Consider the following 24678-nt stretch of genomic DNA (forward strand, 5'->3'; position numbering starts at 1 on the left):
ATTTTTTTCTTTATCTGTAATAGTTCGGGAATTAAAAAGCCCGTTCTAGAAATTTTGTACGTCCTGTATTTATATCAATAATTATTTTACGACAAGTTTTTTTTAATTATTAATTAAAAAACCATTGAGTTTTATTTATAAAAAAATTTGATAGTTTATAAAATACACATATTTTTCTTTTGACAAAGAAATATAATATATTTACTGTATTGCTGGGTTTACTCATATAACTATGTAGTTTTCGTTCTTACCTGATTTGAACAAATTAATTGTTTTTCATTTACTGTGGTTTAGCTTTATGTTTCAATATAATATGGATTTTAAAATAATTTACTTTTAGCACACACATTTTTGCAATATCTCAGCTAAGTGATTAGATTTCATAATAGTACAGAAACTCCTAGATCTCGCTGAAGACAAGAGATAGGCATGCCTCAGTAATAGCGTCTGGGTGTTTAATAAGCTTATATAAACTGCTACAAAGTAAAAGTTCATATGCCTTCTTTTCAAATCCATGTTTAATAAAAGTACCTGTACATATTTCGTACATTTATGACAGAACTTTTATATAGTATAACAGGAATGGACACTATTGAATAGTATAGTAGACAAATATGATCAAATAAAGTAGAAATAACTAGATTTTTCAAGAACATTGTGGTTGTGAAAATATAAGAGAAATCACTGTATAAAAACTATTGAAAATAGTTTTATAAATTATTAATAAATTTAGATATATTTATCTAAATATTATAATAATAGTAAAGTGGTCTCTTGTCTTGATTCACTTAAACTCTTCTCCCCGCTCACTCCATTCACTGATTGGACAGGTTTATGTTTCTGCTCACACTTCAGCGTCTCTCTTTACCTAAACCAATCACGGAATAGTACCTCGAAGTAAATAGTTTTCTTCAAACAGTGCAACACCTCAAGCTAGTAAGTTAAACAGTTGCAACACGTCAAGCAAGTAAGTTAAACAGTGCAACACGTCAAGCAAGTAAGTTAAACAGTGCAACACGTCAAGCAAGTAAGTTAAACAGTGCAAACACGTCAAGCAAGTAAGTTAAACAGTGCAACACGTCAAGCTAGTAAGTTAAACAGTGCAACACGTCAAGCAAGTAAGTTAAACAGTGCAACACGTCAAGCAAGTAAGTTAAACAGTGCAACACGTCAAGCTAGTAAGTTAAACAGTGCAACACGTCAAGCAAGTAAGTTAAACAGTGCAACACGTCAAGCAAGTAAGTTAAACAGTGCAACACGTCAAGCAAGTAAGTTAAACAGTGCAACACGTCAAGCTAGTAAGTTAAACAGTGCAACACGTCAAGCAAGTAAGTTAAACAGTGCAACACGTCAAGCAAGTAAGTTAAACAGTGCAACACGTCAAGCTAGTAAGTTAAACAGTGCAACACGTCAAGCAAGTAAGTTAAACAGTGCAACACGTCAAGCTAGTAAGTTAAACAGTGCAACACGTCAAGCAAGTAAGTTAAACAGTGCAACACGTCAAGCTAGTAAGTTAAACAGTGCAACACGTCAAGCAAGTAAGTTAAACAGTGCAACACGTCAAGCTAGTAAGTTAAACAGTGCAACACGTCAAGCTAGTAAGTTAAACAGTGCAACACGTCAAGCTAGTAAGTTAAACAGTGCAACACGTCAAGCTAGTAAGTTAAACAGTGCAACACGTCAAGCTAGTAAGTTAAACAGTGCAACACGTCAAGCTAGTAAGTTTAACAGTGCAACACGTCAAGCTAGTAAGTTAAACAGTGCAACACGTCAAGCTAGTAAGTTAAACAGTGCAACACGTCAAGCTAGTAAGTTAAACAGTGCAACACGTCAAGCTAGTAAGTTAAACAGTGCAACACGTCAAGCTAGTAAGTTAAACAGTGCAACACGTCAAGCTAGTAAGTTAAACAGTGCAACACGTCAAGCTAGTAAGTTAAACAGTTAAACACACGTCAAAGCTAGTAGTGTATTTCCAGAATCTAGCTAAGTTATCCTGTTATCCTTTCAAACCTTGCATCGTCAATAACAATCTTTAAACAAAGAATTACCTGTTCATCAGCATCTGGATTTTAATGTCAAAGTAATTAATAAATAACTCAAATGAAAGTTTTATGTACGAAAATTCATTGTTGCACCACTTCACTCGCTCTTCTCAAAGATAACCAACTTTAATTTTCTGGTTTAAAGTTTCTATCGCGTTCACAAAAGAAAATTATTTTATTGTGCACTCAGTTAGTCTCAGTCTCAGGTTAAATTAAAGAGCACTAGGGAACAGCCAAAGCACAAGCTGGTGCTAAAAATATCTCAAGCATAACTGCCAGAAATAGACCTTGTATGTTATACTTTTCAGTAAAATAATAGTCCAGGAGCTGAAAGCATACGACTTGCATTGAATAAAAATATAACGGGTTTATCTTGAAATCCATTGATACATTTCTCTTGATTACCTTATTCACGCTAGTTTTGGTGAATATTCTAAACGGTAGGCTATGAAAAGGATTAAATACCTAAAACTATAATGTTTTTTTATAAATATATTATTCTCTAATTTTCACACTTCATCAATAACCATGAAACACGTAAGTAAATGTTAAAACAGCTTCAGTTGCCCCTACAAACACCCTACAAATTGTAACTTTATTCCATATGAAGGGGATATAATTGTTATTTATGTCTGGCTGAGATAAATTATTATTTCATATGTTTGAACATAATATCCTTTTTTTTATTTCCACAAAAATAAGCTCATTTGCAGATGGATTTATTCCTTAGGCATATTTCTACATAAGACATAAACCCATATATTGCTCTTTCCCCTAAAATACCAAATTTTGGGTCCAACCCTTGTCAGTAAAAAGCGGTGACCAATTCAAATTAAAAATAACTGACTAAAATTCTTATAAAAAATAACATGTTATAAAGAAAGATATGATTTAAACTCATTTGATTCAATTGTTTGTATTTTAAAGCAAATAGCAATCTAATGGTGATATATCAATTTTGATACTTCAAGCCACTCATCTGCCTATCCAGCCATTGGGAATGGTGGTGTCTAAATACGTGCGATGCTCGAGATTGTCGGGCGGAGAGCACCTCCTAGCTGGAACCATACTACATCGAAGTTACTTGGAATAATCTGCTGTTGCAACATTTCACGTTATATTGCGGAAGTAAGATTTCCTTCAGTAAAAGAGGGCCCAAACAAAGTGACCTCTCACCCTAGCCAAACTTTAAATGTTGCTGTCTCATTCAGTGACCGTTAACATTCCACCAATACCAACAGTTGTGCCTATTTACGTTCGGCACAATGACGTATTTTCGTATGTGGAAATAATGTTGTGTAATGCTGTTGTATTGTTATCAATATTACCCATCATTAACTCGCAACATTAGAGTCGATGATTGAAGTTGTTATAAGAAATGTTATGCAATATTACATGTATATGGCGCAAAGCGTTTTGTACAGAACGAATTAGGACATGGGTTTATCTAAAACACATTTCAAAAAATCCATTGACAATTCATCGCTAGTAGTTGACATTCGTCATCCGGTTCTGGAAAGGTCCGTGAGTCTGCCAGTCTCTTCAAGACGTTTTGTCAAAACGTTTTGTACGAATTAGGACATTGGGGTTATCTAAAACACATTTCAAAAAATCCATTGGACAATTCATCGCTAGTAGTTGACATTCGTCATCCGGTTCTGGAAAGGTCCGTGAGTCTGCCAGTCTTTTCAAGATGTTTTGTAAAGAACGAATTAGGACATTAGGGTTATCTAAACACATTTCAAAAGTTCCATTGACAATTCATCGCTAGTAGTTGACATTTGTCATCCGGTTCTGAAAAGGTCCGTGAGTCTGCCAGTCTCTTCAAGACGTTTTGTACAGAACGAATTAGGACATTGGGGTTATCTAAAACACATTTCAAAAAATCCATTGACAATTCATCGCTAGTAGTTGACATTCGTCATCCGGTTCTGGAAAGGTCCGTGAGTCTGCCAGTCTTATCAAGACGTTTTGTAAAGAACGAATTAGGACATTAGGGTTATCTAAAACACATTTCAAAAGTTCCCATTGACAATTCATCGCTAGTAGTTGACATTTGTCATCCGGTTCTGGAAAGGTCCGTGAGTCTGCCAGTCTCTTCAAGACGTTTTGTACAGAACGAATTAGGACCTTAGGGTTATCTAAAACACATTTCAAAAATTCCATTGACAATTCATCGCTAGTAGTTAAAATTGGTCATCCGATTCTGGAAAGGTCCGTGAGTCTGCCAGTCTCTTCAAGACGTTTTGTAAAGAACGAATTAGGACCTTAGGGTTATCTCAAACACATTTCAAAAATTCCATTGACAATTAATCGCTAGTAGTTGAAATTGGTCATCCGGTTCTGGAAAGGTCCGTGAGTCTGCCAGTCTCTTCAAGACTTTTTGTAAAGAACGAATTAGGACATTAGGGTTATCTAAAACACATTTCAAAAATTCCATTGACAATCCATCGCTAGTAGTTGACATTGGTCATCCGGTTCTGGAAAGGTCCGTAAGTCTGCTTGATACAAATGTTATTGTGAGTTTCGCTCATACTTAAACAATGAATAACTTTTCAGATTGAAAATACTTGAAATATGAATTAGTGGCCTCTACGTTTCACTGCTGATAACATTTCACGTGGCTATACTAACTTAAAGTCCTGCTTTGTACTCTACATATGTATAATGAATGTGATTTTTCTAAATAAATGGCATCGTTAAAAATGTAATAGGGAGTATCCATTCTTTTATTTACCCCTTATACGTAATAACAGTACTTAAAATTACATTCAAATGTAATTGTGGTTTTCTCTGTTTTTATAATATTTCAGAAATAGTACGTGAGCCAATTTTGTTACACCATCTCCCTCTCTGACATCAATTATAAATTCTAATTATGTATCCGGAGTTTCAAAACCTAGCGGCCAATTCACATTTGGCAAAATATTGTGTTTAGTAGACCGTGAGACACAGAAATACATTCAGTATTATGCGGCATTGTGGGAAACGAGACAAATCCAGGACATTGTATATTTGCATGTATGCTTGGAACTGGGGCTATATTACCAGACCCACCCTCCTTAAGAGAGATTTATATATTTTTGCCCTAATATGTTTCTATTATCTGTGAACTGTATTTTTTTTAAACACATCGAATAAAATCTAATTTTCAATTTTTTTTAGATGAGGCTAAACAATTTTACTTTAATTTCTACCCTTAAAGTAGATATACTTGTATCTATGGAGACCGATTAGACTTGATTGGTTAATTTATAATGAATTACAGAAGGAATTGTGTAACATATAAAAATATAATTATTTCAGCTTTATTGAGATTTTTTTATTATTTTATATAAGTGGCATGTTATGCAGCATAAATTATTGAGTTTAATTTACAAAATTATAATTACAAAGTAACATTGCAATTTAATTATAAAAAGAAGCTCAAGGAAAACCTGACAAAGTTGACAAGAGTGAGTGACAGGCTTAGGTAGACTGGCATCTACTGAACTGATATAAACTTGTTCTAGAGCAATTTATTTTGCCTTGTACGACACATTTAAAAAGGAAAATTTAAAATTTCATTACCTTTTTATAAACATTTAACATTTTGTTATTTAGGCCTATAATTTTTATAATAAATAATACAAATTAACAGCTTTTCATTACAATTATCTTTTTTCATGAAATTGAATGTACAAAACATATAAAAATGTAATTTGCCTATAATACTGTGTGAGTAACATAAGTGGTAAAAGTTTAAATTCAGATTAAAATGCGTATTGGTAGTAAAAGTATTGGTAACAACTCTCGCACTTGCAGTAGACAATTAGAAGTTTTAGCCTCTCAGATCTCTCCAGCTATGCTTCTTTGGCGTTAAAAAACTTCATATATTTGAGATACTCTGGTACGAGTTCCACGAAGGAAGCGCTGAATGTTATCTGTGTTAAAATAAATTACGTTGTATGAATTTTTGCAAGTAAAATTTATATACTTATCAAAGAATGATTCACGAAAGTCTTGTATGTATATTATGTTAGATAATATAAAGAGACTCATTTTTACTACCATTTTTTATTTTTCTGAATCCAACTCTCTCTTTTCCTCTATTGGAAAACATCACCAAGTGCTTATAAAAAGTTGTAGATAGCTTATATCTTTAGGCTACATATTGTGTTTGTATACCATATAGTTAAATGTCATATGAATGTATCTAGGTCAATCGTGAATATTTATCTAGCTATTTAATAAATCCGGCGTTGCTTGGGATGAGATATTGGATTTTTAAGTCCACAATATAATGTACTTCTATAGTATGTCCAATTAAAGTTTTATGTGATAATAATATCGAAGAATGAGTTTTTAAATTGAATATGAAATTTGTCCACATATTAAAGTCGAATGTATGTGATCGATCTGATAGTTGTTCTTTAATGTTATGTACCCAGCAGGGATAACTTCTGACTGGTTTATATCTTCCAGTTGAACCTTCCTCTGGGCACAGTAACAGTTGTGTCACTTAAATCTGGACAATTTTATGGATCTCCAGGGGTGCCACATCACTAATTGCAAATGTCTAGATTCTGTGGGAGATGGCTGTTGGAGTTGGTGGGGTTGTTCCCTAAGTGTAAAAGGTTCTTGCTAGTCTCAACATAATCTTGCGTCACCCCATGCCTGCTTTGACTGAGAAGGTTGGTCCAGAGCTGGCCTCCCCATGCGAGCGGACATGACGTGATATTAGTGCCCTAACTTCTTCCTCGTGGATCCAATCAACCCCCAACCCATCCAGAATATCCTGTAACTCTGGAATCAGCGCTAATTTCCTAGATTCAGTTTATAAGCTTATAACATTATGTACGGCGATGTTTTCTGGAGATCCTTCGTATTATCAATTGTTTTGTCTATTATTTCGGTCATCACATGAAAACTTGTACGATATGATGGTAGGAATCGATTACAATGACAGACTATTGCAAAGTTCTCTCACTGTGATAGAGAACTCAATAACTGAATAAAACGAACTAAAAAATTCAGTGATTGGAAATAAATTGCCCTTGCCTGCGAGTAAATTCCTGAGATATATTGTTTATTGAGTGCAATTACTACCGTTCAGTACAGTCACGTACAGAATATACTGCGGTACAGTCTCTGCGGTGTCGTTGTTATCTGATAGTGTTATAGGAAGATGGCGTTAAACACTAGTTCTTCGTATACTATTCAGTATTAATCTCGTCCTTCATTATTTGAAAATAATTGTAATTTAGAAAACCCGAAATATAAACGCAGTTATAATAAAACTGTTCTAAATGCACTGTTATAGATGTTTCATAAAAGCCTCCACTAATTTTCTACAAAACTATATTGTTCGTTTTAAATTAAAAGACGTAATTTATCAACAGACTTAAATCAATTTCGTGCCATTGGTTTTTTTTTATAAAATTCAATAAAATATGTTACTCTTTTAATTCTTGAGTATTAATGGTTTTTATTGGAATATATTCAAAGTTAAAATGACCGCCATTTTTTAAATACTAGAAATAATACTGTAATATTTCATTTAATAACTGACCTCAAATATTCCACTCATTTTACACTTGACCCAAATTTTGTAGGATTTTACTTATTACTTTGTAATATATCAATTTTGTATCAAATAAACATACAGGGAGACATATAGAAAACTAAGCAGCGAAGACTCGTGTTCATATTGTGAAATATGATTATATTGACATTAGTAATACCTTTATCACCAGAGCTACAGAACACTCTTTATATAAAACTTTGTTTCTATATAGTATATTTTATATCATAAATGATTTTAATTACCGATAAATATTTAATTTAATATGGTCAAATAATTCATAACGATGTAAGTAGTACTTTCGAACACTAAAAAGAATTATCTTGAAATTTTTTATCAAAAAAGTTTCTAGGAATTAATAGTACATAAATATACTAGTAAGAGGCGGTGACGTAAGCTTTGAGACGGCATTACTGTGAAATGTATTGTGAAGCTAAATAAAACCCTACATTAAATCTTCCCTATATAGCTATGTGGTTGTTTGACAAATGTCTGTGGAATCCGACAGAATAGACTCGTACCTTTTACGTTGAAGCCAGTTTGATGGTTGCCTAATGAACATTCGATCTTTAGAAAAACATTCTTAGATCGAAGACACTATTTTATATCGTTGAAAGTTTAAATTCAAGATATTTTAAATAAAAGAGATTTGTTAAGCACTTCAAACTGAGAATAATTTTGAATTTTATGGTTTATTCTGTTATTTGCTATAGTCGCTCTTCATATTCTTAAGGAAATAAACAAGTTTATAAATAAGACAATTCAATATTTCAATGAATAACACGCTTTGCTTCGCACGTTAAAATAGTGTTATTCAATTAAAGGTTTTATTTTTTTAATGAATGTATATAGGTGGACTGATTTTATGACTTTCTTCTCGTTCTACCAGGCACTTCGATGTTCCGTTGTATCAGCTTATACTCTGTATATGGCGAGATAGAGTTATATGATGGTGCTTGTCTCACCATGGTATTAGCTGAGCGTTACCAGAGCCCAGAATCATTTTAGCTATCAACTTTAAATTCGGAATATTGTGCTTAGCTATGAATAAGGATTCTTGCAAACTCCTATATCTAAAACCCATTTGCCTGTGTGTCTGTTTTTCGCTGGATATCTCAAGAGCGAATTGAGCTGTGGGCTTGAAATAATTGTCAATATATCGTTATTCTTGTTATGCAACGTCATCCTTTGTGATGGCAACTATTCGCAGAAGATCACGAGAATTATTTCAAACTCCGACATTAAATTCTGCATGAAACTTAATATTGTATACAGACAGCAATGACAGACATCAAGGTGTATAAGTGGTATTTGGTATTTCTATTCTCTCTGCCTGAGGAATATAAACTTAGTTTGGCCGGATTTATATTTGTCCGCTGGACATCTCTAGAGTGAATGGGCTATAGACTTGCAATCGTGCATAGCCTTTACATGACACGTGGAGTGTTGTACTCCTACCTTGATAAGATATTATATGCTATACTTTAATATAGTAAGTGTCCAGTTTATTAGTCAAACAATCATATATAGGCTACTGTATATTCAAATTAAACAAAGAAAACTACTATTTTTTAAACAGTCTCTAAAAGCTTACTAGTCGCATGAAATTCCGTATCAGTGGATATAAGTCTTTGCCAACAGCAATGAATGTAGAAACGTTGTCGCAATAAAACTATTATAGCATGAAATTAACAGTATAAAATACAATTAAAAACACAATTCATAAACATTTTCACTGCTAGCTGGCACATCGGAACGATGCAATATTCACTAACAGATTTTTCAGTACAAAATTAAAGTTAATGATTTTTTTGTACCGCATATGAATAACGTATACAGGTGAGTCAGAAATATGGTAAAATATTTTAAGACGTGATTTTAGAGCTAAAAATAAGAAAAAAAATGTTATATAAAGGTAGGGTCCGGAAACGCTCCATTACTGAGTAAATGGCTGGCGAAAGATTTTGCTTTGTTTTCAGTTCACCTGGTGAAATTAAGTGATTCTGAAAGGTTTTGTTTCTTACTTTTTAATTCAAATAAGATGGATATATAAGGAAAAAAATCACCTGAAGAATCAAACAAAACAAAAACCACTCTAGAGGTTGTAGTGTAAACATTTTTGAGAATAAGTATGAAATTTACCAAAAATCTAATAACAAAAATACCGTCTTAAATGTTTGATGTCGAATAACATTGTTAAATGACCAGTAAACAAATAGTTTTTCCTAATACAGATTGTAGAGAATTTAATTCTGAAAACAACCATAATAAACAAAGTTAACTAAATGTGTAAAGAAGTTATGATATTGACTCCTCACGTATCACACTACACAGCAATGTTTTGCTGTTTTATAATAAGGAATGAGTATCTGATTGGAAACAGCTGGTGTAAAATAAACATTTTTTGGTTCAAAATTTTATTTTTAAATACAATAAACATCAACAATCGCTTTAAGTCTCACCGGAAGATTAAAAATGATGCTCTAAATTACCTCTGTTGTTCAAAATGCACGCGTTCAGGCATATTCTCATCAAGTTTCAGTCCCGTTCAAATACTCCAGGTGTCTGCTTAATGGTTTCTATTCCATTAGAAATGTTTAATCGGAGTTCTTCAATGGTATCTATTGGGGAAGAGTAAACTAATGTTTTTCAAATGTCCCCAAAGGTAAAAAAGTCCAAAGGATTTAAGTCCGGTGATCTTGCTGGCCATGAAACTGGTCCACCTCGGCCTATCGATTGATTTGTGAAACTCTCATTTAGTGTCCACGAACAGCCAGAGAGTAGTGCGCAGGTGCCCCGTCATGCAGAAACCACATGTTTGGGCGCAAATGCAGAGGTACATAATCAAGTAGGTTAGGTAGCTCGTCTCTTAAAAAAGTTCAAGTACACCACGCCATTAAGTCTGGGAGGAAGCACGAATACGACAAAATGATCTGCTAAGATTCCAGCCCAAACATTTACTGAAAACTGATGTTGTGGGCAATTAGGTTTGATAGCATTGAGGATTTCTGTCTGCCCAAATGTGGTTGTTATGGAAGTTAATGATAGCTGTTATTGTAAAGTGAGCCTCATTGGTAAACAAAATTGTATTCAAAAGTTTGGATCAGCACATTTTAATAGAAGCCGTTGACAAAAACAACATGGGGAGCGTAGTTTTGTGGCAAAGGAGTTGCTGGAACATGGAGTTGCTTGGACATGCTGGAAGTGGTATGGGTGTAACTGGTTATTCGTGTACTATTCCTCCGAATACTAGATTGGCTGACATTGAACATTTTATTAAGAACCAACTCTTCTAATTCAACAGTCATACATGAATCGGGTGATGCCTGCATTACTATGCTCCGAAGACTTGTTTTCAGATAGGCTATGATGAATAGTGGCAAACATCTTGCGCTTGGAATCCTGCGGTTAGGAAAGTTCTCTTGCTAGACAGATGTCTTGCTGAAGTACTATTGCAGCGTCCCAAACCATACATTAAAATGCATGTCTGCTAATTCAGAGTTTGAAATACACATGAATATTACCTTCTATTTTTAATAAATGAAACACACAACACAAAATCACTAATAAAATGGATGGAAAATAACTGGTTAAAATACTTAACACAAGCACATAGTATCTTTACAGTTTGTTTTTTTGTTCAACAATGAGGTGACATATGTCATCTAATAATAAAATGCCCAGCTGATTATTTATTATTTTAACATGTTTAAACAGTTGTTGTTTTTAAATAATTAATTATTACCAGCTGTTACCAATCAGATACTCATTCCTTATTATAAAACAGCAAAACATTGCTGTGTAGTGTGATACGTGAGGAGTCAATATCATAACTTTTGACACGTTTAGTTAACTTTGTTTATTATGGTTGTTTTCAGAATTAAATTCTCTACAATCTGTATTAGGAAAAACAATTTGTTTACTGGTCATTTAACAATGTTATTCGACATCAAACATTTAAAGACGGTATTTTTGTTATTAGATTTTTGGTAAATTTCATACTTATTCTCAAACATTTTTCACACTAAAACCTCTAGAGTGGTTTTTGTTTGATTCTTCAGGTGATTTTCCTTAGTATATCCAATCTTATTTGAGTTAAAAAGTAAGAACAAAACCTTTCAGAATCACTTAATTTCACCAGGTGAACTGAAAACAAAGCAAAATCTTTCGCCAGCCATTACTCAGTAATGGAGCGTTTCCGGACCTACCTTTATATAACATTTTTTTCTTATTTTTAGCTCTACAATCACGTCTTAAAATATTTTACCATATTTCTGACTCACCCTGTATATGAATACAAAGTTTTAACTCCTCATTGTGTAAAAAGATGTGTTTAATTTTTTCATAATAATTTTTCCCACCTATTTGTTCTTGTTATTTCAGAAAATATTAAAATATACATAAAAACTATCAAAGCTTGTAAAAAATAATATAGCTACGGTGTTAAGGGTTGATTCAATGAGAATTTTGAATTCCCTAAAAACTTTGATTACGAAGACTTAAATTCCATATAGAAATCTCGGATGCTCCACCGTGCTTTGGGATCGTGTCAATACCATGAACACATGTAGTGCACTCACTTGAACACATGGTGTAACAATGAGAATACCTCTTCACCTATAATTTGTAGTGTATATGTCTCTGAAGTAGAAAAGATTAAAGACTTCGTTTTGAGCTTCTTCGTTGCCGACTTTTTTTATTCTCTTCAAAGGAAAATTACTCCATACTCCAGGATTCAATTCTTTGATAGCGACAGACTTTAGATGCATTGCTAAGAGAATGGTGAACTGGTGCTAAACTCAACATTCACAGTACTGTATTCAAAATGTTCAAAAATTTTAAGAATAAAATGCTAACAATTTACAAAGTATTTTCATAAGTAAAGAATTATCTACAAGGTTTTACTACAACGCTTAAAATCGATCCAGATGATGATTATTAATTACGCTTAACTTATTACTTTACATTTAAAAGATAACTAAAATGTTAATCTCAAACTGTTCGAATGATATAACACATTTTGTAACCCTTATACATAATTATATTTGTTAATTAGGCAAATGTGTTGTGTATGCTCGAATTTCAGTATTTCCCTTTATTTACATCGATAACGGACCGGTTTCATAGAGCATTCTCTCCAGTCTTGTACTGAATGTACGAAAGTTCGTTTTCCATAATAATGAGTTGCGTTATTTATTGTATTTATTCCAAGGGCACTAATATCAATCTTAGTAGATGCTAAAGCGTAATATAGAAACACCTTTGTAGTACTTCCTTACAATAAGTTCATATATGGAAGTGTTATTTTATTATTAAATCCAAAATTCTTGAACATTTCCCACAAAAAATAGTCATACATGAAACAACCTAATTTTAAAGTATTTAAACGAACTCTTTCAAATTAATAAACTCAAATACTTTGTTGTTAAGCAATATGTTGTATAATGATTGTTTGTTTGAAATGATAATGTATATTCCTTTTGTTAATATAACCAAGTAAATATATATTTATTTCATTGCATATATTAACACACTAATTCAAATCAGAATTTAGGACTTTGCTCTTGTAGTAAGATAGGTACAAAAAATTCATTGAAACTATTGCTTTCTCTTTCGTCGGGTTTAAAAACAATGCATAAGCTTAAAAATGGAGGAATAGTAACATATCAATACATGACAATCGGCCTATTACATTTGTACAGTAAGGTTTCATGAAAATTCAATACGTAAGAGAAAAATCCATAAACATGGTTATATTTCTGTGTGACAGGCATCTGATATTGGATTATGTTGATTTTTAATATAATACTGTTAAAAATTAAGATAATTCCCACAGTCCTATAGAATACACATCCTTTGTCAGTTACACAATTTGAATTGTGGAATATCTCATTTTTGTGACAGCTATTGAGATGAAAGATAAGTTTTTTGACACCATAATACTACACTAAAAACAACAAATCCAGGATTAATGCCTAGTTTTTTTGTTGAAATATACATTAATGAAACTGATACACTTCTTAAAAGGACCTTTGCGTTTGCTCTCGGAGTGAAAGGATATCTAAGGTGGTAAGGTAAGTAAGGGCCGTGTCTGTGCCAGCCTCTCTAGTCAAAGCGAGCAGGGAATAGTAGTCCCTCATGTACAGGTCAGTAACAACCTCTAGCACTAAGTTAGCTCCACCAATTCCAACAATGATCCTCCACAGTAGACTATAAATATCGATCCACCCTTCCACCCAATATCTGGACATTTGTGGTTAGTATAATCCACTGCTGGACATTAGGAAGTTTACCCAGAATAAATTACTTCTATACAATTTAGGTCCAACTTTGATAGTATTAGTTACAATAATACAGGTAAAGTGATATCCATCGAGAAGTGAACCCTCCTGGTGGTCCTAATTACAATATATATTTTTAAACCTATTACAAATGTTATTATTAACAAAACTTAATCTACATCACCATTATTTAATGAAAACCTTTACACTTTGAACTTAACAGATATCTCAATCGGTATGAATAAAGACAGAAAGTTTCATGAAAATCTTGTGATTTTTCACTTTATAAATTTAATTTGGTTTTAGAGACCTTAAATAGTAAACCAAGCTTGTTGCTATTATTTTTTTAATTTTTCATGATGTCTAGATCCTAAAACTGTTCTCTCTAAAAATCATATCGACGTTTTCAAATCAAACTTCATTATTCTCGTAGAAATCTTGTATATTTAATACAACTCTATCTTACTATTCCAATTCAAAATTAATTAACATTAAAATACTAGCCAGTCTAGATTTAGGTAAGTATTAAATATAATTATTAGTACCATTGGGTACTGTTCAGAAACTCATTCATTGAAAAAATAAAATGTTTATAGTAAACATTTATTTAATTTAGTTGTCAAAGAGAGTGTTCACTGGTACAACCCTTAACTGCTGTACGTAAATTATTAAACATATTCTGGTATAAATACAAACCCATATGGCATTACAGGTAGAAGTTAGCCGCAGGAAACCAGCTTAAGAGAGTCAATATTTAAAATGTCAGATGGATGACGCTAATAAGACAAATATTTACTGCGTTTAGTACAAATTATGTCAATGTGCTGACCTATTAAGAAGGAAGAATCTATATTGAGTCGAGGAAAGAAACGAAGTTTTTCTAGAACGGCGACATCGCCAGTTACAGCAGCAATTACCGACTGAGGGACTTGTGATCAGAGATGGACTACATCAGTCTTCTCAGTATTCAAATTGAGATCGCCGCGCCGTGTGCCAATCATGAAATGAAATATGTCTTTATTAGAGGCAAAGTAAGGACTATAAATTCCTCTCTACGACTTAACCTCATTAAATATTGAACTAACATATATACATTTATAACTAAACATAAATCCATTTACACTTAAATTATATATGAATTGAACCTTAGTTCAAAAAAGCATTATTAATTAATGTAACTTTATACATATTAACAATACTATTACAAGACACACTCGCATTCATTCAATTTGATTTCACTGCCCAAGTACCACACCCTAAAACCGCCAACTGCTATATTCCCTGAGCCCCACCATCAAGGTCCTGATCTCCAAGTGTCTGAGATCTGGATGGCTTAGATTGTCTTCTTAAACTGGACGTTAACAAAGTATTAAGATATATAATAGAATCCGCACCAACATTCACCATAGTATCTTCCGCATATTGCATAACAGATACAGTCGAATGTATATTAAGATCACTAATATATAAAATGAATAACAAGGGGCCAAGAATAGGTCATTGGGGTACGCCCTTTGTTAATGGAAGGAAATCTGACTTTGTTAAACTTGTCTCATTAGCTCTGCACTCACTAACAACGATCAGTGACATCAGGATATAATTTCATTGAAGCTCTGTACTTTTAGTGTTCTTGCACAGTAAGTGAGAGTTTTAAATCTGGCGGAGAAATTACTATTTGTCCTTTAATATTCATGGATTATTAAAATAATATAGATTAACTTTTCTTCCATTTTCGATATTACCATTACACCACAAAGACCTCTCTTTTATGTTTCAATTATTATATATATTTTACTGTTTTTGTATTTCATTATTTTCTAACAAATGAGATCAGATAAAAAATATATAAATGCCGTTGTAAAACGTTCACCACTATTTTAAAAAAGCAGAATTTTAATTTCAACCTAGAGGAGACGGCCGTTGAGAGTGTCGTAAAATTTTAATGAAAGGCTATGTAAGGTGTAACATCATTTAAAACCTGATTTCTAGTCCCTATAAAAATGATAACTAGTTTTAAGTTTTCAAGTTTTAAAATCATGATATTGAAGGAGGAATTCGTGCGTCATAAAAGTCAGCCATGAAGTTAGGCAGTTGATTGTATAAATGAATGATCTTTTATGTAACAAATTACTAGTAAAATATCAGGAATATTACTGGATCAGATAAATAATTTTGTCACTTGTCTAATATTTTAAATCTGAACTTGTTGCTTTTCTACAGTTAGTGGTTCAAATAATGAAAAACCATCAACTTTATCGTTGGAGAATTGTTAATTTTTTATCAAAGCAAACATCCAAACACCCCAGTATTTAAAGAGTGCCATTTGCTGATTGGCCAGAAGTGATTGTGTGCTTGCATGTCAGCATTTCCCATTGCCTGTAGCTGTCAAGGACTAGTTTCTTATAATGCAAACAAACTCCTTCCTTAGGCTACACTGTGCTAAGGAACTGTCTTTGACAGTTTACTGATGAAGCTAATTAATGATAACTTGCTGTTAATAATGTACTAGCATTTACACGTGGCTTCATCCGCAGTTTAACTTTGACATTCCATGTACTTGATGGAATAGCTACAATGATTTCAGTAACAATTGAATAATTTTGGACAAATGAGGATGAACCCACATAGTCCATAGCTCTTTTAGTGAAAGTACAGATGGTGCAATACGATGGAGTAATATGATATTTTTGAATCATAATTAGTCATACACAATGTATCCAGTACACAATTTTCAGTGTTCGTGGTTGAATCAGAGGATACCCCAAATTGCGAGTAATTCTGATTTCAGGTATTTTTCGTGCAGAACCACTTCTGGTTCAAATTAATTATATTTCCGACGCCAAATTTTATTTTATTTTGCCACGTTATATGTGCGTGCGCGCGCGCTCTTGTGTCTGTGAGAGAGTGTGATCTTTCAAAAAGTTAAAATTCGCTCAAAACTAAATATAAATACGTATATTTTGAAATTTAAACAATATTAAAATCATTAGGTGTAAATATAAAAATATAAGACAACAGGTTGTCTAAGCGATAGATAAAAATATGAAGAATTTCGTGTTATCTATATAAATTACAATTCTTTCAGTTCTCAACTGATTAATATCGAAACTAAAATTTGTATACAGGTTTTAACATGGCATTTCTTAACATTGTAATTGCTATTTAAATATTTAAAGACCTTAAATATAAATCTCAGGTGCAGTTAAAATTATATGCTCAATCCAAACGGTGTTTTTTAAGATATTTTCCTAATTGGCAAACAAAAGGTATCCTGCCTTCAAAAGGCACCTTGCATCTGTTATACAGTATTCTATACCTCACATGTAGAGTGTCGTGTGTCAGACAGATGTCAGAGACGGGATTGTCAGTCTCGCCCAAGTTGTTGCTGTCAGCTGTCACGAGGGAAATGTCTTTATATTGCCTTCCCGTTCCACATCGGTCTCCTATTCAAACGAATAGTAATCAATATCAAGAGTATATAGCCTTGATATTTATCCACATAATTTGAAATCTGAAATTTCTATTTTATTATCATTAGTCTGTAATGCTTTCAAATTGTATGCCTTTTATTATTTACACCTCTAATCAATCCATTTAGTTTTATCAATTAATAAGATACTTAAACGTTTACCACTTGACGGTATAAAATATCCTTTTTAAAGCTTTATGGAATAATAGATTTTTACTCTTCTGACACCTTTCAACGTGGCAAAAGCGAACACTTGTAAAGGTAAAGCTATAGATAAGAATGTACGAATATAAAGTTTTTGCCCTCGTACCCCTTACCAGTTATAAATGGACGTGATGTCCTTCGTCCGGTTTCTGTTATAAAGAAATGCTTTTAGCGTCTACCGCATTGCTTTGTGAGTCCATTTGACATAGTTAGGGACTCATTGTGACCACTTGTTTCCTCAAATTTTTATTACGCAACAAATGGTTTTAAGTCATGATAATAGACAATCCACATGCAACTAAACAAAAATAACTTACTCCACATGTATATATTCACAATTTGGTCAATAAATAAAATCTAAAATAAACTAATCTGTTTGAATTTTCCACTGCAGCATCTATAATAAATGTTAGGTAATACAATCTGTCATTACTATATACATCACATACTCGTATATTGCTGTCTGAAGATTTATTGGCACCTACGAGAATGATCTTTGAAGTGCCCATCATCCCCAGGGTACTCCCTTGGCGGTGGACTTTGTGACTCGATCTCCCAATGGGTCGCTTCGGCGGAGGTCAGGAGACAGCAACTTCGGTCCATGATCAGTTGCAATGCGTCATAGACGCAGATGTCGTGCTCTACGTAGCCACGGGTGTGTAGGAGTGTATTCAGAGACAGGTAAATAGAGAGTAGACCACAGGGAACTGGAGTAGGGCGTTTTGTGTCCGAGGGTACACCCATTCCTGGTTACTCCGGCCTGCTGCTTGTTGTGCGAGAAGCAGGTAAATAGAGAGTAGACCACAGGGAACTGGAGTAGGGCGTTTTGTGTCCGAGGGTACACCCATTCCTGGTTACTCCGGCCTGCTGCTTGTTGTGCGAGAAGCAGGTAAATAGAGAGTAGACCACAGGGAACTGGAGTAGGGCGTTTTGTGTCCGAGGTTACACTCATTCCTGGTTACTCCGGCCTGCTCCTTTTTGTGCGAGGAGCAGGTAAATAGAGTGTAGACCACAGGGAACTGGAGTAGGGCGTTTTGTGTCCGAGGTTACACTCATTCCTGGTTACTCCGGCCTGCTCCTTTTTGTGCGAGGAGCAGGTAAATAGAGTGTAGACCACAGGGAACTGGGGTAGGGCGTTTTGTGTCCGAGGTTACACTCATTCCTGGTTACACCGGCCTGCTCCTTGTTGTGCGAGGAGCAGTTAAATAGAGAGTATACCACAGGGAACTGGGGTAGGGCGTTTTGTGTCCGAGGTTACACTCATTCCTGGTTACTCCGGTCTGCTCCTTGTAATGCGAGGAGCAGTTAAAATCTTATTCATAGGGCAAATAAATGTTCTGAAGGAAATGGAAAGGTGAGTAGCGAATAAGAACATCTCTGTTGATCAGGGGCCCCTGAAGAGGCCGAAGTACCTGTCTAACGCTTCTCCCGAGACCATTGAAGAAAGGATCATGGGATTCTTAGCCTCTCCAGCAGGCGCTCCGATGTCCTTACCTCCGAGAACGGAGGCACTCACAAAACTTCAGAAAGAAGAGTCCCTGGCAGCTTACTTCGGTTGATCGTATGAGAGTCCGATAATAGAAGACTCGTGAAAGGTGAAGAGAGAGAGAGCTTGCTGCTACCGTAGGGACGTAGGGAGGTCGCTTGTGGGGCAGTGAGTCGTGCGAGGTAGTAGGGTAGATTCAAGCAAATTTCACAAATTATTAATTCCAAAAATGCATTGTTAACTTTCACTAGCTTTAAACGTATGGACAAAGATAAAACAAGAAAAACAAGCAAACCAATATGATTTAAAAAAAACTATACACTTGTTCTTAATTTAAAAGTAATGTATCTACTATTACAATTTATTGGAATTTAAAAAAATTAAAAAAATGTTTTGAGAAATGCATGATAAGTGATTGACAGATGGACTGCGCATTCCTCCCTCTACACTACCCGTGAGCTCCCTACAATATTTCATCCTAGAAAGTAAAAAGCTGCACAAAATTTCTGTCCGTATAAGGTAATCATAAGATAATATATAATCATAATCTGGCTTAATCAACCCAGATTTCAAGTGCATACCGACTGCCTCCGACGGCCTTACTCGCAGTGGCCGGGGCCATATCATTCGCCTTGTTCACTTTAGAAAGAAAGCTGGGATGCAAGGGGAACGGTGTTGTAACATGGACCCTCACCATTAGACGGCTAGGCGGATTAGAAACCTGAGAGAATGGGAATAATGAAAACACGGGGAGGTCAATTTCTACCTGGAACAGTTCATCACCGGACACTGCCTACGTAGAGGGGGTGAAAATCAAGAACCTAGAAGAGAGGTAATACAACCTCGGTGTTGCTCTACTGAAGGCCTAGTTCTGTAGGAGCCCTGCGTTGGCTGAAGTGGGCTTTCTCTCGATGTAATGGAGAAAGCACGCCCGGGTTGGTGGGGTTTTTAGTGGGTGCTAGTTTCAATCACCGGCGGAATAAGCTGACGGCGCATTAGGATTCACCATATCGTCACAAATAATATATACTTAACATAATGTAAACTGATATGTACTCAGTTACACCTTATCAGCTGTAACAGATTATTTAAGAAGAGTACGAAAACCTCTAACCAAAGGCAATGTGCATTATAGCTAGTAAAGATTGTAATACAAATCAGACCAAAATTTAGTTTCCACTTTCTTTTAGATTTTCCACTTTAGTAAATATGAAATTCCTAACTATACTTAAATAAATTACAGCAGAATTCATGTTTAATTTTATCTAATATGTATCTATATATTTTAAATAGAATTTAACATAGAATTCAATAATTAACAATCTCAACAATTTTTGCAATAACTAAATACATTTTTACAAAAAAATTTAATTTGTGGTAAAATTATATTTTGATAGTATTTCGTTGAGAAAATAGCTCCTTGTTAAGGAATAAACCTCTTTGTTTCTCCCCTCCTGAGATCCTGGTAATAATTTTATTCATACCTCCCCTCGGCAACATCCTCAATTTTCACTTCCCGTCTCATACAAAATACATGAGGGTAAGAAGTAGACACGGAGTTCCAAACCACCCTGTCTTTCCGAATTTATTTTTACATCAGGCTGATTGATGTTTAAAAAATTAAATTTTGTGAAGTTATGCCTATTTATAATCTTTAGGTAAAAATATTGACACATTCTAAAACTGTTATTCATTGACGTCTTGAACTAGTCAACGTTAAAAGAAACACATTTGCAAATTACTATTGGGGTATAAAATTCTTATATTAAAAATTTTCATAACTGCATTTTGAAAAATACACATCATTCATAATTTCAAACATAAAATTTCATATAAATATAGGTCGATAAAAGTCTCATCTATCCGCTAGCCATCATTTTCTATTTATTTATTATTATCTCCAAATAAAGAAGCCCAAATTTTTCACATAGGTCTTAATAGATAGGAGGAAAATGTGAAAAAATATTGTGTTATTTTCTTTAATGTTAACAAAATAGCGTCTGCTGAAAATTTTTCAAAAGCGAAAAAGTCAAATAAAAAAACCCATTACTGATAAAAGCTTCATAAAATTTATTTGTTTGTTTCAAAAAACGTAGAAAGTTGTATATAGGTCCTTTTAGTCCAAGACAGTGATATATTTGACGTGGCATCAAAAGGTAAACATACAATTCTAGAACATTTACGATGGTAAAACCTAATTGTCTAACATAATGGCAACGACAAACTTGGAGAATAAACAAATTTGTTAATTAACTGAGTGTAATCGTATGAAATTGTACGAGTTTGGTGTAACATGGTGTAACACGGAAACAGAAGTGATGAAATAACTTTGTTGGATTGGCCGGTACGACTTTCTTTACGTTATGTCAGGTCTTTGAATACTCCGTTATTTCAGCATATTAGTGTATAATTATTAAGGGTGCCTACAAGCGTATATAATATTTTGTTGCAAATATATTTTATTTAACACGATTTTACACTATATAAATATCTAAGTTTTTATTTATATCACCGGTTCTCTTACGTAATCTCTGATCACACATAGGTACACTAAATTGGTATGGATAACGATAAGTTTATATTTTAATCTAATAAACTGCATATTTACTGTGGTCAAAATTAAGCAAATACCTGTAAATGTAGCACGGCCACTAACCGTGTTACAAACGCAAGTGTTTAGATAAGCAGAGTATGTCTTTAGATGCGTTTTTCAACCAATAATCGTTTACTTTTGTTTCATTGTCTCTGCTCATATCACTTTATATTAGGAGATATTTCTTCAAGCGCTCAAAGTATAAAATAGAAAACGTTTATGACCTATCAGTTCAGACAGGGGAACATATTTCTTCTTGAAGTGAATTGTAATGCAGTGCAATATCATGTGTAAAACCAAATTACTTCGCACAATTACTTATAACTATTATTATTCTTTATTGACTAAAACGAAAGTTATAAATCTATTTACAATATAGTTTTTACTACAATATTGTTTTCAATTTGATAAGAAACGGTTCACCTAGCCCATTTGGGGTTATCTTCATAATATTGCACGTAAAGAAGAAAGTAATTCCTACTGCCATTTTCATGTACGTTGTCAAGAAATCAAACTTTCAGATCATATTATATAATTCATTTTAAATTTTATTAATACAAAATGGGAGATTTTCCAAGAAAGATTATATTTTATAAAAAAACTTCAAATATTTTTTGTTTTACATACTGAATGGCTTTAAATTTTGTAACAGATATCAATCTGTGAAAACAATCAGAGTGTGATCAGTTGCTTTGTAAAGAATTGTTACTTTTTCCGCCGAATAGCATATGGTTTTACCACTTAGTGTTAGAATATATTTAAAAGACCGAAATTCTACTTCTATAAGATAATTTTCCATGTTTCTTTTGCAGATTAACAATATTATCAACACAATAGTTCAGTTCTGTATGATCAGCATAAGATATCACTGTACCATTTAACCTTCGATTACATAAATCATATATATATATATATATATATTGAATCGCAAAAAGTACTTGCTATCAGTATTGCAAATACTGTATATCTGTATTCGTCTTAAATATAATATATATATGAAAGAAACAGCCAAATACAAAATAATTGAATCGTAAAAAGTGAGGGCTCTGTGGTGTAATGGTAGCACATTCACCCGGCAAGTGAGAGATCCGGGTTCGAGTCCCGGCGGAGCAAGTACTTTTTGCGATTCAATGTTTATTGAAATTAAATTAGGCTATTGCCAGTTATACAAATTTAATGAATGTAAATAGAAGTCATTTGACAGGTGTTTGGTCTTCCGATCATATGTTAGTTTGGTTATTTAAACACATATGTGAAAGAAACAGCCAAATACAAAATAATTGAATCGTAAAAAAGTGAGGGCTCTGTGGTGTAATGGTAGCACATTCACCCGGCAAGTGAGAGATCCGGGTTCGAGTCCCGGCGGAGCAAGTACTTTTTGCGATTCAATGTTTATTGAAATTATATATATATATATATATATATATATATATATATATATATATCCCGGCGGAGCAAGTACATTTTGCGATTCAATATTGATTGGAATTATATATAAAATATATATACAAAACATATATATATATATATTATATATATATACGATTGTAAAATAGTTTGGAGATACAAGGCTAACTATTTAACTTGTATGAGAGCAGTAACAAGGCTAATTCAAAACAACAGCCACGTCACAGTATTCACGCTGAAAGATAATGTTTTGTTTTAATATGAAATTTTAGTGTATTAAACAACCAAAATTCATATCCAGTCTTAAAATAATAAATTCCAGTCTTTTTTCCTGCTTTGTTCATCGGAACGGCTTGTGATATTCGGTTTGAGATAATATTGTATATTCAGTTGGCTGACACAACTTTGGAAGTAGATACAGTTTCCTGTACTAATTAACATAATAATGCAAATGAATATAAATCTTGGACAGAGAATATTGTACTCGACTCTTGGCGTGATTTATTTCATTTCTCTTTTCCTAATAACTAACCAGCTCATAAACTCAATAAAAAGTGTAATTTTTAGAACAGAATGCAGGCATAACTATAGACTAGTTCTACAGAAAACAAACAAAATATTAGTTGCATTGCGTTGAATCTATAAATAATGCCAATATTAAAAAGAACGTGACATTGTACAAACAATCATATAACTATGACATTTCTGCATTATAATGTAAGTTATAGGTTTAAAAAATAGAGTAGAAATTCATAAAGTTTAAATACATTTTCATATGCAAACTATATTTGGTCATTTATATCAGTTACCGGTATGTTACCGTATATTAGATTACCAGTTTAACATCTAAGTGGAGGACCAAATACCTGTAAAATAACTTTATAATATTGCTTAAATAACAGCATTTTAGCCTAAGTTGTTAAGAAGTTCATGAAGTAATATTTTTTCATAACCTTTTTAAAGGAATCTTAAGAATCAGAAAACGTTCAAATAAATTTGTATCAGTGTGTTGGTTTCAAAAATCAACATTGTTTCAGTACAAGTAAATAAATTTCTTTTTTTTTTAAGGAGAGGCCGATCCCCTTTTAAGCCTTATTCTGTCCGTCCTCATGGGCCACTGGCCTGTGCGAGGATCTTATCAAACAGAATAAGGGGGAGAGTCCATACAGTACAAGGTATATTGTACTAATAAAAAGTGCTTCAGTCACAGACAGGATTTGAACCTGCGCTATCTCTAACTCAACCCAAAGTCCAATGTTTTAGACCGCTCGGCCATCGGCACTCCCTACGTGTGATTATAATACGTACATTTCATTATGAGTATTCTGAGTTATAATATTATAAATGGGAAATAAATCGAGAAAGTACAATTTTGTTTTTACATGATAAATACGTTGCTCACCACATAAAGCAATCGTGTTTTTCGGCACTTATTAATTTCATTTTCAACCTAAGCTTCATTCGTTCGTAAAACATAATTCCGCAACCCGAACCACCCCTCTGCCTCTTCCTAATATAAACCATTATTTAGAATCTAAATATAGAATATTAATTTTTATATGTGTAAAGATTGTGACATTGTCACATGACAAAATACAAACATGTCTAACCATTTCATTGACATGAACATAAA

The sequence above is a fragment of the Homalodisca vitripennis genome, chromosome 6 (assembly GCF_021130785.1).
Source record: "Homalodisca vitripennis isolate AUS2020 chromosome 6, UT_GWSS_2.1, whole genome shotgun sequence".
NCBI classification, from domain to species: Eukaryota; Metazoa; Arthropoda; class Insecta; order Hemiptera; family Cicadellidae; genus Homalodisca; species Homalodisca vitripennis.